The 16,596-nt window shown below is 50.1% G+C and overlaps 1 protein-coding gene across 3 annotated transcripts in view; it reads left to right on the top strand.

The window, feature by feature from the left end:
* The window catches only part of LINGO1 (leucine rich repeat and Ig domain containing 1), a 152,063-nt gene that overhangs the window by 42,107 nt on the left and 93,360 nt on the right, over nucleotides 1–16,596 (top strand). For all 3 annotated transcript variants that reach the window (XM_085070976.1, XM_085070974.1, XM_085070975.1), the window contains one exon: nucleotides 8,570–8,612. The gene's annotated coding sequence lies outside the window, so the exon portion shown is untranslated. The remainder of the gene's footprint in view (nucleotides 1–8,569; nucleotides 8,613–16,596) is intronic.

The raw sequence follows: 16,596 nt of genomic DNA, 5'->3' as shown, positions 1-16,596 counted from the left end.
AAGAGGGAAAAACAAAGCCAAGCCACATGCCAGAACTGCTGATTGCCATTTTTCTTTCCTTGAAAATTAAGGTCTGCAAAGCTACATAAAAAGCTCGGACTTTCCAAAGGCCATCTTGCAAGGGCGCCTTTGCAAAGGTCCTTAATTTGCTTTGAGTTTCAAAGATGCAACCCAGAGCCTGGTGCTGGGGCGGCGTGGGTGTGTGGCAGCAGCATTTGCCCCACTGCCTGTGCCATTGCTCACCATTGCTCCAGTTACACTGCATCATCCTCTTTCTTGGATCTGAAGACCATATAAGCCTCAATATGTCCTAAAGAACCTAAAACTGCATCTTTTGTGGCCAAACACCAGGTATTGTCCCCAGGGTTGAGGAGCAGCATGAGAAAATCAAGTGCAGGTCCCCACTATGACTATGGGCCCTTGTTGGACTGGGGCAGTCTAGACACTGCCAGGGCCTAAGAAACATAAATAAAATCAATAAGAAGCTGTTAAATTGTGCCTGAACCTTGCAAGGAACAGCGTGGGGAGTGCTGGCTGCAGAGATGTATCTGCTGCCACTCTGCGGGCTGTGGCACATTCATTAAGCATCTTTAAGATGGATACACCCCCCAGTTCACCTGCAAAAGCCTGGGAATTTATTTCCTCCCGAACTGTGCCATCAATCACCAGTGACAGCACCGCCTCGGCACCGCGTGGCTCAGCCGCGGAACAGCCAGAGAGGCACTGGGCTGCCTGCCGTGCCACACTGGGAGGGGGCTGCCTCGGACCCTCATACCCTGCCCGTGAAGAGGGGGATCCCATTCCCTTGCTCTCAGCACAGCCACTTCGGGAAAGGCTGTCTCACACCACAAATGCCTTCGTGTACCTTTCCTGTGCGGTTCAGGACCCTGGTTCCTGCAGCTGGTCCCTGCTTCTCTTGGCCATCCGGCACTGTCTGCATCCATCTCTAATCCCCACGGGCTGATGGCTCAGAGAGGAGTTGGTGGTCCCACCTCTTCTCTCCCCTCTGTACATCTCCCTGTGATCCTGGCCCCCTCCTCAGCACCCTGGCTCTGATCCCCGCCCTGCATTTGGTGCTTCCTGGGTAGATGCTGGGAGCTCCCAGGGCCCTGCATTCTGCGTGCAAATGTGAGAGCCTGAAGTCTTGGCAAAAAAATTTTGCCGTGCCTGACTTGATGCTTGTAGCTTTTATCGGAACTGCCAGACAGGAGCAGGACAAATCCAGCGATCCGGGGCAGCATGGGGGATGCCGAGTGATGTCTGAGCTGCTTTGCTTCCCCTCCCTTCTCCGCCTGCTCTGTTAGTGATGCTCTGGACTGGAAATATGTGATGGATCCACTTAGGAGGAGGAAAGACCAGCTGGAGGGGGCTGAGTGGCCCTCCTGCCCTGCACACAGCACCCTCTGCCCAGCCCTGCCTGGACCCAGCAGCTGCCCCTTTCCTTCCTGGCCCTGACATTTCACCCTCCAGTGCCTTCAGCTGTCAGCTAAGCTGCACATTACTTCAATTTATGCAGAGGCCTTGGTTTTGCTTCTTCCTGCAATTTCTTCTGATGCTTTTAATTTTTTCCCCCCTATCAGCTGGGAACCTACAGATTATCCCGTAAGAGCAGAATAAAGACTTGTCAAACTTTCTTACGTGCTCCTTGAGATGAAAATAACTTCCTGAACCCCTTATAATGCTTTATTTTCTGCTGCTTCTTCTACTCTAATTTGACTGACTAAAGGATCTTGAAGCTAGGGAAAAAAAAAGGGAAAAGATAAAGTAGACTAATAATAATAATGGTAAAAACTGCTCCTGAGAGGCTGATAAGGGCTTGGAGATTCACACACTGGCACCGCCTGCCAGGGCAGGTGTGAGCATGGCTTTTGTTCCTCAGCTCCACAAGCCAGTGCTGGGAGTGGGGACAGCCGGTCTCTGCAAAAATGGGATGTTTTTCAAGAGAAGAAAGGTATTGTGTCCCCTGTGATATGGAAATGAGCAGGAGGTAAGGGCAGGGAGAGAGGATTTCTGATGGTAATGAGGTTTTGCACTGGCTTTCTTGCCTTGCCTCCATCCCTCCCTTTCAACTGTAGGATGGGGTTTCAAAGGCTGTTGTATTCTTTTCCTTGGATTATTTGTCATGTTTTTTTTTAACCTTGCCTGTTGTGGTTTTTAAAGATAAAAGGTGGGAGCTGCAATGAAGGGGAATTTTGTGAAAGCTGTGAGATGCTGCAGGGGTTATGGTTACTGATGTGAGGGTGCTATGAGCTCTCATAGGCAGGTTAAATGGGCCTGGGAATGCTTTCCTCTCCCATCCCATTCCACAGCCTCAGCATAGCCGGAGAGGGATGTGACCTGCTGCCTGTAGCAAAGGCTGGTGCCAAACCTGAGACCATGGTGACAGTGCCAGCCCCAAGCACTGTGCCACAGCTCTGTAGCACTGGTGGAAACCTGCCCCTCCACAGTTGTATTCCACTTGTAACTCTTGGGTGTTGCTTGTGTGCATCCTTATGGCCCCTCCTTTGGAGAAACAGCTTCTCCTTCTCTTGACATAGCTGAAGGCTGAGTATTCCTCTTGCTCCTAACTCTGCTGCTGCTGCAATATTCCTTGTGACTGTCCAGCAGTTGGGCCTTATTTTAGTCCAAGTTTGTCTAGATTCAGCCTCCAGTCACTAACTCTGGTCCAGCATTTATCTGCTGCCTTGAGGAATCCTCTGTATTCCAAACCCCTTCCTCATGTAGGAAGCCGTGCCTCTTAAAGGAAAAGACTGGATGCAAATTTCCTATTCTGGTAGAAAACTAAGATTTGGCTGTGTTCAATTTGTTGTGTAAAACATGTGCTCTTTGCTGAAAGGTGAACTTTCTTTTCTGCAAATCTGTTGCTCGGAGCCCATGGATGTAGCTCCCAGGGGAACAAGGTGGAGAGTGGGCAACTCGGGTTGAGGGGAACGAGGGGACAAGGAGGGGTCCAAAGCTATTCCTGGGCAGTGGCAGGGTTGCTGTTGGCTCTGTTTTGCCACTGAATTTCTGCACAGCCAGCAGTGCAGTGAGAACCTCGGCAGGGAGGGCAGCCAGGCTGAGCTCCACTGTCAGTGCTTTTCATCTGCTGTTGATTTGAGGAAGTTCACTGGACCTCCTAGGGGAGCTGCCTGCCCCTCTTGCCCCCCCTGCCCTGCAGTGAAGGACCAGTGAAATGTGGTTGCTTGCTGCTGATTCAAATGAGCTCTGCCAGACTGCTGTGGGTCAGGAGGGCTCCCAGGTCAAATCCACTCTTCAGGCAGGAGCTGCAAGCAAAGACGTCTCATGGTCAGCTTCACTGGTATTTATTCCGGAGCTTCCTTTTTAGCCAAAGCCCCTGAGCTGTGCTGGTGTTGCTCCCCACTCGCCCAGCAGACATTGCTGCTCAGCTGTTTGGTTTTATCCCTTCCTAATTTTACAAGAAGTGACAGTAAATCTATCCCATATGCACAGGACTGTGTGGGGTGTTTAAACTATCATTCACATCCAGATGTGGTGATGGCTTTGGGGTATCTCCTGGCAATGTGGGTTGGTGCTGGATATATTATGCTGTAAAAGTAAATATTTGGAGTCTGATATTTGATCCACAAGAGCAGGAGAGCATTTGGCCATGAGCTGTGCTATGTGGGGCAATCCCATCACCCGTGGGTGCCAGGAGGGTGTCCAAGGGGTGTCAGGGGTGTCTCCTATCCTTCCTGCAGACATTGGCATTGAGGGGCTCCCAAGAACAGCTAAGGGTGCCTACAAAGCTTGTCTCCACATCCAAAAAGACCATTAGCCTGGGAGGAGGAGGAGGAGGGGGAGCAAGGGGATGTGGCAGAGGAAGATAAGGTTGTGGAGCAGAGGATTTGTGAGAAGTTAATGGGCGTTGAATTGGCATTATGCCCCAGCAGGTTCTCATTTCCTGGGCTCTGTGCTGGCTCATCCCCACCCCAGAGCAGGGAGGGAGCAGGATGCACCCACAGCTGGGGGCTGCACCCCAGCACATCATGGCCAGGGAGTGCAGGGAGCCAGAGTTTGTGGCCCTGGGGCCTCAGGCACACAGCTGGTGGCAAAAGGGATAAAGCAGAGGAAAATGAGGTTGCTTCACTGCTGCCCCGTGGGTGATGCCGAGGGAGATGCTCCATTTTAAATCAAACCCAGATCAAAGTGGAGATGGCTCCTCTGCTGCTTGGGGATGCATAAGGCTGTGTCTGAGCTCATAACGTAAGGGCAGCTTTTACTGCTCAAAGCCATCTCCTTGCTGTGCTTCACTCCTCAATGCTCTCACAGCAACCCCAGTATTTGCTCTGCTTCATATTCCATTGGCTTGGAAGAGCTGGAGGGAGATTGCCATGGCTTCTCCTCTGGGCTGTAGTGGTGACAGGGCTTGGCCTGTGCCTGCCCTGAACTGGGAAGGATGCTGGCTCTGTAGGAGAGTTATTTTTAGACAGAGCTTCTAGCTATGGGGCAGGGTATTCCCCTCCATGAGTTCAGCCTGCACCCCCAGGGCAGGTCCCCAGTGAGGAGCCAGGGTGCAGCAGGGCTGGGGGCTGGCAGCACAGTCCAGCCCCATGGGAAGCACTGCAACTTCCCTCTCCATGGGGCAGAGGGAGGCCATCGCCTCAGCCAAAGCAGAAATGCTCTGGTGTTGTTGTTAGCTCTCTGGCTCAGGGATAACAGCTCTTCTCCTGTGCCTCCTGAGCACTCTCAGCAGAGCACTGTGACCCTTACGTCCTTCCCTGTGTCCCCTGTGTCCTTGACATGCCACCATGGGGAGGGCTCAGTGCTCCAGGAATGTGACAGCAGTGCTTGGCATAGGGTCAGGAGCATCCCTGATGGAGTACGCTGGGTTTGGGAGCCCCTGGTGTGGGATCTGCCCTGGGGATGTGGCTGCAGGCGCTTTGGCCCCAGCATCTGCATTTGCCCTCCTTCACATCCCCCACACAGAGCTCAGAGCTGCTTGGTGTGAGGTCTGAGAGCAGCAAGCAGATGTGGTGGGATGGTTGCCTGCAGGACAGACCCTGCTTGGTCCAGTGGTTTCTGCAAGACTTTTTCCCTGCTTGCGTTCCCTTGCTCAGGCCTGGATGGATGAAATAGACTTTACAGCCCCAAATCCCTTAATCTCCAGTATACTTAGCAGTATTAGCTGGACTACAGAAGCCATATACACAGTAATTGCACTCAGTGGAGGACACTCTCACAATTTCATGCTGGAAGGAAACGTGTTATTCATTTTCTCCTGTCTCCTACCCATCTATGCAGAAGTACATTGGAGTCATGATAGGGATATGTTAAACATGCAGAGAAATGTCATAGCTGAAATACAGCCTGCTCTCCTGGCAATTAACCCAGGCAGCCTTGCAGAAGCTGTGCAGGGTGAAATCTGCTCAAAGTGGAGCCTAAAGCTTCAGCACATCTTAGCTACTAATGCTAAGCAAGTTATGCTAAGCAATTAATATCCTTTACTTCTTTACAGCCTTCCCTTTGTTTTTATTAAGCATCCCTGCTAATACATTTAGCAAAGCTCGCAAAGCCTTTCAAAAAGCATGATCAGCTTCCATAATCTTATATACAGAATGATCACAAGCACCAGACCTAATAGACTCAAAGCTAGTGCGATTACCACTGGGTGGAGCAGGAGGTTATAAATTCCTGTGGCTGTGGGTGACTACCCCAGGAGAGTTTCCCAGCAGTGGTGTTCTTCATCTCTTTTTCCTCTCTCAAACATGCACTGTATTTCATCCATCTTATGGTGGACAGTGAATATAGGATTTTTTCCATCAATTCATACATATTTCAATAGTTGATGTAAGTCATCATGTTGTGATAATTTCCTTACTAGCATTAAGATTAATTCCAGTTGAAGTAGGTAACAAGTCTTTTACTAGTGTATAATTAGACTGTAACAACTGGCGGGACGTAACAGGAGCTATATAATTAAAATCATACCCTATAATTCCAGTAAAGTTACAAATGCAAATATTTGAATGATTACTTGTATCTACAATAATATCACCTACTAATATAAAACCACAAAGGGTCCTTAGGAAAGCATATCCTTTTCCAATATATATAAGTGCAGTTGCAGGGATTTCATCGGCATGTGTTTTAAAATGACAAACATTTTGCTCAGTGTCAAGACATGTCTTGGGGTTTAATGGTGTTACTTTTACAGCTGAATCCTTGTTGTTCCCATATACTGTTGGCCACATGTGTCCACTTTGTGGTATCCATACTTTATGTTCTATGGGAAAGAGGATGATTGTATTGTGATTTAGTGCAACAACTGGGTATATGGTGTATACTGAAGCATTATATTATAAAGACAGAAAGTGTTACCTTATTGTTAATGGGACCATAATGGGCCAAATACCACCAGGATTGAAATTCTCTTACAGTTGTGTTGTCCCAAGCTACTTTTCAAACCTCTGTGGGTAAGGTGTCTTCTTCACCTACCCTCATAATTGGTGCCACTGTGGAGTGCATCACAGTTGAGTGTGGATACAGCTAAGAGCTGGTGAAAGATTGCCCTGGACCATTCCAAGTGCCTCTACAATCAGCTGATGGTCTCTCTCATTAATTTTCTCCCACTGAGGCAATATATCAGATAAGAGCCATTGATTAGTCCCCAGTGCTATTAGAGAGGATCGCAATGGGTGTTCTAATTTGCTTAAATCACTTGTTGTTGCACTTAGTTTATTTAGGAGCACTTCAACATCTATACCATTTAGGACTCCCAAACCTGTCCCTGTAAGTCCAGTTGCATCCCTCTTTGTTTGCTTTGAAAGGGGATGAGCCGAGAAAGGGTAATCAGTCCTGGGTCAGCACTTCACAAGTGATGTTAATTGTATACTATTACTTCTTAAACTATTATCTGTCATCATGCAACAACTGGTATTAAATGTTGAGCAGCAGTGGGTATTATCGAGGCAATGAGACCTGTTCTGCTCACCTCTGCCCAGGCTAAATCATAAACCTTATCTGATGGACACGAGAAAGCAAGAGCCTTCCTGTCAGGTGTTTCAGGAATTGGGAACCTTGTTCCTATATAATCTAGGAAAACTATCTTCCCTTTGGATTTGTTAACTTTCCACTAATCCGGATCATCCATCATTTTTATCCTTAGCTATGCTGTAGCAGTAACAGAGTCAATAATACCAAGAGTAGTGAGATGTCCCATTCATTCTTAGCTGATGTGAGAGTTTTTCCAGGAGTCAGTCATTTGTCAGCTGACTGACTAGTTACCACCTGCTTGATGGGAGAATGGTGTATCCATCTTTCTTTTCCTAAACTTTCAACAGAAAAATAGAAACATAGTAAGATGGCATATGGAGCTTTCCACTTAAGCTCCAGTTTGTATTTTCATGAGAACATGTTAATTAAAATGTCCTCTCCAGGTTGTATATCATGGACCTGTATTTCTAGAGGTGTGGGATGATACCACCCTCCTGCATATATATGATGTACTGGGTTTACCATTCATCAGATGACACCAGTAGGTGTCTAAACTGGGTATCACCTCCTTTAATAAGACCCTGTGTCAACCATTTTTGGTTGGAAGGGCTTCTACCCAGCCTGGTAACTGATGTGTTATCGCTAACAAGTGTATTCATTGCTGCTACATCAGCCAAGGCATTTCCTTCCCTAATTCCTGTAGTGGCCTTGGTACGTAGCTGGACAATGTATTACCTCAATTGCTTTGAGTAGCTAGGGCTGATTCCAGCACTTGTGTATTTCTTCTCCACTTGATACTTTTTTCCCCAATGATGTGAAAAATCCTCATTCTTTCCATAGCTTGGCCATTGTGAGGCATACCCTGAGAGCGTACTGAGAGTTTTTTGGCTTGTTTCCCTTTTCTTGGTTTTTCTGTATATGTCAGGGCTACCGGTTCACCCTGTCCTTGCTGGGAGTGTGCTGTAGTTACGCTAAACAATTAATACCCTTTATTTCTTCACAAGGTGAGGAGCCAGTCCCTCATCTTTACAGCTGGATGTTTGTATGTCCCGCGCCTGGTGCTGCTCCTGTTTGCAGAGCTGATAACTGATGGCAGAGAAGACTTTACTGTCTGAGGAATACTTATGCAAACAAGCACAATGGCTTAATAGGGAACACCCGGAGAAATCTCCAAAGAAAGCGCCGTAAATTCCCCTTCCCGTGGATTTATGGGGAGATTTTTCACAGATATTTATGGTTTCCCAGGTGCATTGTTGTGACTTCTTAGCGCAGATTTGCATGGCGTGCTCCAGGAGCTGATGAGAGTGGAACATTGATGGGGCAGCCCTGTGTTCATGGCAGGATGGGAGTGGGAAATCACTCCTTAATCCCTAGGTGAATTCCTACTGTGTGCGGTAGCTTACAGCTCTGCCAGCACCAGCTGAGCACCTGGAGAGGCTGGTGAGTGGGACTAGGTGGACTTAGGTGGCCCTGATCAATTTAGATGGTCCTGGTGCAGTGCAAGTGCAGGTCACCTGCCCCATCCCCCCATGAAGGGCTGGGCCACATCAACACTCCCCTGCCACCCTCCTGAAACACCCAAAGCTGTCCAGAGCCAGCCCACTGAACCACGTCTCTTTCTCCTCCTTTCCAGGTTCCTTGCCTCGCCAGCAGGTCCTTGTAGGATTTCAGCTCTGGTAAGTGCTGTTGTGTTTTCTCCTTGCTGAGTCCATGCCAGTTGCAAAAGTCATGTGGGGTCAGAGGGGCAGTGGGGCTGGGCACCACCACTGCTCCCCAGGCAGGTGGAAAAGCCTGAGTGTGCCTCTGTTAAGGAGCCAGCTCCTGGTGCACTTCATCCCAGAATTATTTCCCCACTGGGTGAAAATACACTGAGGTATGTCTATCAGTGCCCTTCCATAACCCACGAAGGAAAACTGTGGGGATCTTTAATCCTTCCTGGGTAAAGTTTGTTGGATGGGAACTGAAAACTTCAGTGATTGGTATGATGATTGTAAAATAAGGTAGGAGGGCTCTGCCACCATGTGGGACTCAGGGGACCTTTGGAATGATAAGAAGGTGAAGTGATGGGTGGAAGGAGAGTACAACTTGTCAGCGGACCTTTGCAGATGAGTCAGGCTTAGAGGAGCATTTAGGACCTGGAAGAAATGTGAATGTCAGAGGCTGCAGTCCTGGCTGCAAGCTACTGGTGTCACCTGTAACCTTTCCAGGGATGTGCTCCTCTCAGGCCACCTGCTCTGCCACCAGCCACCCAGCTGACTTTCTTCTGGGAGACCAGTGGGAAGAAGGATAACATTTCTGGGCTTTTGTGCCACCCAGTGTTTGATGTTTTCACTCCTAAAGTCCCTATGGGTTTTCTAACCTTACCTTTAACCCAGCAGAAAGGGTCCTGGTTCTGTGCTGGGATAAATTGCAGGACTGTCTTGCAATCAGTGTGGCTGCCATGTATTGTGTCATCTTCACCTTTGTCTTCTTGACATGTTCTCTTTAAGAAGTATGTATTTATGAAAAAAAGCAGCCTCTTTGTTTGATGCTATCTGTTGGTTTGATAATTAAGTGCTGTGGAAGGCACTGACATCAGCCTTGTGCTCAAGGATTTGCCACTGGTGTCCCAGGTTGCATGGCCCTGATGAACTTCAGGGGTTTTTCTTCTTTAGCAGCAAATGGTTCACTACTCAAGACCTAAAATTGTTGAATGGAGGGTTGTTATGGTGATCTCAGGGTTTTGGGTGCTGCTGACAGAGCTGTTCTGGAATGGGGACACCACTGTGTGGGGCATATCTAACCATGGCAGGGGGCAAACCAAGGTTGTGAGTCCTGGTGCCTGGGGGACTGCCCTGATGTTCTCTCCTTGTGCATCCATCTCACTGGAGGGCATCGGGCATGGTGTCAGCTTACCCCAAAACTGTGCAGAGGCTCCTGATCCGTGGTGCTTTGCTCATGACCTTGGCAGCCTCAGCTGGGAGCAGCTCAGGCCCTTGGGAGAGCTGTGCCGTGCTGAGGAAGCAGCACTGCCATACTCCAGCACGCGGAGAAAGCCCAGCCAATGGGTGGATGAACCAATCGAGTGATATTTCTGTGTCAGGGCTGTGTTACATCGGGAAGTGAACATACAGCTCTGTCTTCCCAGACAATTCCTGCAGGAGCAGCTCTGGCCATGCTTCTTCCAGCAGCAAAAGCAAGTGTCTGTAGCTGCAGAGTGGGGACAGGCAAGACAAGACCCATTGGTCCTTAGAAAAGGGGAGAGAGTGGAAAATGGCCTGGAGGAGGGGGCAGTGGGGGAAGTAGTGGCCGTGGTGGTAGAATTGCCTCTCCCGACGCACTGTAATCGGCTCATGCTTCTTCTCCCCAATCCTCTTACACCCCTCCCGTTGCACATCTCTCCCCAGACGCGGCCATGTGTGTTAGCAGAGATAAAAGCTCTCTTCCCACGTGGGCTCTTCTCCCCCAGCATGCTTAATCATGAGCCAACGTGGCAAGCAGCGTTCCTGAGAGATGCCCTGGGCTTGGCTTCTTACTCTCCTTCCTGCCTCTTGCCTTTTGCCTCAGCTCTCACTCTGCCCCGCACCCTGGGGCTCCCCGCACGCCCCTGCAGCCCGCGCAGCCATCACGTGCCTCTGATAAATGAGCTTCATCTGCACCCAAAATTAATCACATTGTCATGCTGGCAGAGGATGAGGCAGCTGCGCCGGAATGCCTGAATCCCTGGCTAATTTATCACAGGGGCTGGATGCAGAGCTGCTCTGCAGCTCCTGCTGCATGGGGACATGCTCCGGAGAGGCAGATGACAAGGAGCTGTGAGGCCTGGGAGCGAATGCTTGGGGGGACACATTCTCCTCCTCCCCAGAGCTCAGTCACTGATTTTCAACCAGAGAACCTGGTGGGAGATTGCATGCGCCCAGGAGGGCCAATACTGCTGGTGACAGCCTGGCTCCTCTGAGCCACCTTGGACCAGTTCTCCTGCACTGGAGCATGCTTGGGAACCCGGAGCAGAAGACTAATGAGGGAAATAAATATGAGGGAATTATTCCAGGATTTCCAAAGCCATGGTCTTTGTGAACAGTGGAAACAGGAGTCGCCCAGCCAGGCTGATGTGTCTTGTTCACTTCATTGCTCCAGTGTTGCTCGTCAGAAGCAAAGTGTTCACCGGCTTTGTGCCCACAGCACCCGTGCTGCCTGTGATGGGCTGGGATCAGCATGGAGAACCAGCTCCAGGGCCAGGGGCTCCCAGCTGGGCCAGTTCCTGGTACAGGACATCTGGGATGGGGGCCAGTTGTGGTGGTCACTCCTGATGTTGTGCATCTTTCTGGGATCCATATTGTCTTCCTTGCTTGTTGGTTTCCAGCTGCTCCTCTCCATTTCAGTGTGGGTTTGCTGGGCAGACTCTTCTCCTAAGTCAATCTCTAGGACAGACGTGGGTTTCTCCAATGTATTCACTCTCGCTTGTCTTGTGGTAATTAATTACTAATTCCAGACCAGACTCAGCTCTGGAGTGCTCGTTAACTAATTGGATGCCTTCCAGCAAATCCCAGCAGTCCTTCCACGATGGGAAAGTCATGCGTTCCTTGTCTGCTTCCTGATTGCTTTGTCCCCCAGTAGTCGATGGGAGCACCTTGGAAGAGATCCGCGGGGGTTGCTCTCCTGGAACTAGCAGGGCGCTGCTGACAACACAGCAGGTGCTTCCTTGGGGATGCAAAATAATGGACAGCAAAGTAAAGCACCACATAGCTGCCCCACACAGTGACTGAGGGCATCCTTTGCTGTACTGCCAGCTGCTGGAACAGGCTGGAAACCTGCTCTGCCCACTGGTCTCTGAGGGTTTCACACCAACTCTCTGTGCAGATGTTGTCAGATGTGGGTTTTTTCCTCATGGTCTGGCAGAAATGCTGGAAAACTGTTGTCCTCTGCAGTCTGAAGCTCCACGTTGCTCATGCTTTGCTGTCATGGGGAGAACCGGTCCCATGCTTTTAGAGAAAAGAAGCTTTTATCAATAAAATTGAGCTGCTCATTCTCCCAGCAGCTTGCCCAGACAAAACAGTGAATGGGTTTTGTTAAAACTTTAAATCTTAACTTACAAGGGCATGGACTCCCTTAGATCAGCTGTCAGCTGGTGTTCAGATAAACATGGTGTTTTGAGGAGAGACAAAGAGTGTTTTGGTCTCCTGTGTCTGTGAGGGCCCTGTGGGGTCTCTGGCCACTGGGCATCAGCAGTTGTGGGCAGATGAGCAAGAGAGAGTGTAAAGCTCAGTCTGAGCATCTCTGAGCTTCCTCCTCAGACCTTGCAGACTGATGGGACAACCATGGAGCTTTCCTCCCTCCTCACCTGCATGCTTCAGAATGGATTTAGGGGCTGTGCTGTGCTCTTGACTCCATTTCCAAGCTCTTGGGAGAGACAGATGTGTGCACGGCTGTGAGCAGGAGACATGTCTGACCTGATGTTCATCCTTATTTTAACTCCCCCAGGGCCTGTGGGGGATGATGCAGCCTTCAGTCAGCACACAGGAAGAATTACTGTTCTCTTGGCTCAGTTGCATGTTCAGAGCAAGCCACTGCTACAGAGGCAAGGACTCCCATGGGAGCCACCCCGAACCCTGGTGGCATGGTGAGGGGTCCCAGTGGTCTGCATTGCTCAGCCTTGTTGAGGCTTCCTGCTTCACCAGGCTGCCTTATTCTTTTCATATGATCTTAATTTTTTAAGTCAGGGCTAGAGCTGAGGTTTTGTAGGCACCCTGTTGCCAAAACAGGCTTGTGCCCCCTGTTGAGAGGAAAGGCCAGGGAGGAGCCAGGGAGCAGCTGAAATGAGATGTGGGGAATTGGAGATGTGTGGTGACACCAGTGCAAGAACTGATCCAACAGCCTGGGAAATAACAGCCCGGGTTTCTGGAGCGTGTATTGAGAGGGTGGAAGGCAGCACTCCTCAGGAGCCTGGCAGCAGAGGACATGGATGCTGGGAGGCTTCAAGAGATGCCTTTGCTTGGGTTGTGTGAGGAGCAGTAGTGAGGGTCAGTCGCAGGTCTCACAGAGGTGGCTGGGCTACTGCTGGTGCTGCAACAGTGCAGAACCTGCTGCCAGAGTCAGGCCTGAGCAACCACTGCTGGCTTTGCTCAGCATTTACCATCCCCTAGGCTGGGAGGGAATCCAAACAGCGTTCCAAGAATGGCAGAGAGAGGCAACCCCAGGAGCACATGGAATGCTCCAGGGATGCTGAGCCACCTTGGCAGAGGGAAATGCTTATCTGCCCAAAGAAAAGGCTTTTCCAGACTCTGTTAAGAGACTGGGGAAAGCCTGTTGTGGCTATTTTGAAGCACTTTGTGGTTGGAGGTACCCAAGTCTTTTAGGACTCAGAGTTCAGTTTCCGAAAGTACCTATTGCCTAGAAATTCAAACGAACTGACTGCAGATCCCTGTGTGCCAGCAGGCAGGGCAACACTCAAGGACTTTTCATGACTGGGCTGACACCAGCCTGCTTTTTCTTAAGTGTAAATAACTGTGCCACAAATTGCCTCAGACTTTGCGATCTATTAACAATCGTCTGTTCTCTGCTCCTCTGATCCTTTATCACTGCCAAGGAACTTGAAGAGCTTCTTTGGGTCTAGTCCAGCCCCAGGGTAGTAAATTGGGACTCTCCTGTCCCTCTATCACTTGTAGAATCCATATGGATATAATGGATTTAGTGACAGCTTGTATTTTCCTCTGTCCAGGCACAAATAATTGTATTTCACCCTTGCACCCAGTGGTGCAAAACCCTTGCACCCACATTTTGGAGAGGACTGTGCTGTGAATCCCCACCTGTGCTCGTCTGAGCTCAGCCTTTGGGGGCTGGGCATGGTTTGAGAGGGACTGTGCATGGTTTGTGGGGGGTTTGGCACCATTTGTGTTTCCTTGAGCCACCACACTTTTGGACAGAGCTGGAAGCAGCAGACTCCCTGGCACGGTGCAAAGACAGCTCCAGGGAGCTGAAATAACCTGGTGTCACTCTGCAGAGCCTGATTTCTAGTCCCTGTAATTAAACACCCAGCTGTTGAGATCTTTTATATGTATTCAAATTGCGACTTGGCAGGCTTAGGTAGCAGGGAGCTCGCCTCAGTGACCATGAAGATTTGTTGTGCTCTTAAAGCAAACTCCATCATACTTCAGCCAGGATGGGCAGGGATCTAAGATGCCAGAGATGCTTCTGTAGGCTGAGCTGGTGAGATGGGTGGGAAACTTTGCTGTGTTACTGCTGGTACCCAGCCCACGGGCGAGGGAGTGCAAGCTTCCTTAGAGGTGGGGGCACCAAAAGGAGTACCCAGAGCCCCCTAAGGCACATAGGAGCTACATTTTGTGCTGAGGTCTTGAAGTGAGAAGTATCTGGAGATTTTCCAGGCAGTGCCTGAGCTGAGCCTGAGGATAACCGCTTCATCGCACTGGAGCTGGCAGAAGATGGCTGCCCGCCTAAATTCCAGATTTGTCTATCACTAGCGATAATGCACCGAGAAATAAATGTCACGTCCAAAATTTATGGGAGAGCTGCTTCGCTAGTCTCCTTTTTTTAAGGTTATACTAAAAATTAAGCCACATTTTCCCCCAAGGGGGAGCGGCAGGCTGTCACCGTAACAAATGTCCCGGTGTGTCACGGAGCAGCACACATGTGTGTGCACACAGCGTACGCAGCCATCGAGAGGCAGGGCGGCGCAAGCAGCGCCGCTCACGTGGCTGGTTAGCTGAGGAAAATCGTTATTTTTATACTTACACTTTATATGGCAATTTCCTGGCCGAGTTAAAAAAAAAAAAAACAAAAAAAAAACCGGAGAGTTACACAAGCTCAAAACCGAGATCCCAGTATAAAAGCGGGCACGTGACTTCTTTATGCAAGACAAGCGCAGACTCCTCGCAGGTGCGAACACACATGGGACAGCCTCCCGCTCCGGGTCAGCTAGAGCATCCCATCCCGGCAGGATGGAATTCCAGAGCCCCGTGGCGGAGGCACCATCAGCTCGCAGCAGGTGTAATTTTAAGGTTAAGCAAGGGATCGGTGTGGCTTTGAAGGCTGTTCTCCCTCCTGCCCCGAGCGGTGCGGCGGCAGTACGAGGTCCGGCTGCCCCCGAGCCGCTCCCGTGCCGCACGTCTGGGGCGCTGCGGTTGGGGGACGTTCATCAGCTCTGGCAGCGGAGCTAATGCGATTAAGGGTTTTTCTCACCCTCCGCTCAGTGCTCATTAACATTTCCCTGCTAAGGAGTTTAGCAGCATCGTCTCATCTCGCCGCAGCTTTGGTTTGTGACGAGGGGAGCGGGCGGGCAGTGCCCGGGAAGGCTCCCCGACCCTGTGGGTGCTGCCCGGCCAGCGACAGGACCGCAGAGGGAGGGGATGTGGCTGGGAGAGCCGCCGTAATGCCGTGCAATGCCACCAACCCCAACGCTTCCAGCTAGGAGTCCTATTTCTGCCGGGGATTGGGAGCTGGGGAAGGCAGATGCCATGGTTGAGGGAGGGTGAGGCTGCCTGCTCGGTAGCCTGCGAATGGAGACCTACAAACAGCTTCTCTGTGGTGTCACAACCCCGTCCTCTGCGCAGGCAGGGAGAGAACCCAATTTTGGAAGCCTCCCTCCCAGCTCTTACAATTGAGAACCAGGAGAGATATTTTTATTTGGTCTTACAAGTAGGTCTTGAGACATCTCTAAGTGGGTGCTTCATAGCCTGCGTAGAAATAAAACCCTCCCTTGCACCACACAAAGCCCTTCACAGCCACAAGCCTGAGGCTTTGCCCTGCTGCCTCTACCCTGTGCTCTCCTTTTGCTCCATGTCCCTGGCCAGCTCTCCTGAGGACACCTGGAGCAGGCTGACACAAATTCTGACCCCTGCCCAGCACAGTTTGATGCAGAAGATGCTTCTAGACTTTCTGTGGTGGGTCCCAGATGTCTTTTTTGTCACCTGAAATGTGTCAGTCTGTGTTGAACCAAAGGAGAAAAGTGTTTTTGATGATTTTTTTTTCCTGAATATTTTAATTCTTCCATCAAGAAAACCTGAATCTCCCATGGAAATTGTGTTTCCTGTTTGAAAACAGGTTGTTAACACGCCACTCAGCACTACAGAAGGCTGCTTTTCCAGGGGCTAATACCTGAAGATTGACTGATTTCAATATCTAGCACACTACATCCTCTGATTCAGCCTTTTCCCTGCATCGTCGGGGCTTTTGTGCTTTTCCCTTCTCTGATGTGAATCCTCTGGCACCTTGCAAGACCCAGGCTCCTGCTGCAGCCTGTCTCAGCTGAGCCGAGGAAGACCTCTCCGCTCTGTCTGCCTGCCTATTTCCATGAAACCTCCAGGAATTTAATAACTTTGAGATTTTCAGCTGTCACTCACATGCTGTTGAATTTGACTGCTGAGTTGGAGAGTAATTAGGGGAGACAGGCAACACGTGGAGCACATGATGGCACAAGACTTGTTTTCTTAGGCAAGCCATGCAAAAAATAAAAATCTAAAATCACCTCTTTTCAGATTTTTTCCTTGTTTTACCTGCAGATAGGTGTTGCCTGGCAGTGAGGGAGTGTCAGCTGCCCTTGGTTGGTAACACCCAACACAGGTGCTGTGTGGGCAGGATGGATGCTCTTGTCCCTGCAGTTCTTGGGGACATGGGGCTGAGAACTCAGCATGGTGACTTTGGTCCTTTTGAGATGACACAGGGTGT

Source organism: Lichenostomus cassidix, chromosome 10 (assembly GCF_008360975.1).
Source record: "Lichenostomus cassidix isolate B80296 chromosome 10, HeHo_3.0, whole genome shotgun sequence".
Lineage (NCBI taxonomy): Eukaryota > Metazoa > Chordata > Aves > Passeriformes > Meliphagidae > Lichenostomus > Lichenostomus cassidix.
Note: the sequence above shows the minus strand (reverse complement) of the source record. Positions and strands in the feature narration are given on the sequence as shown.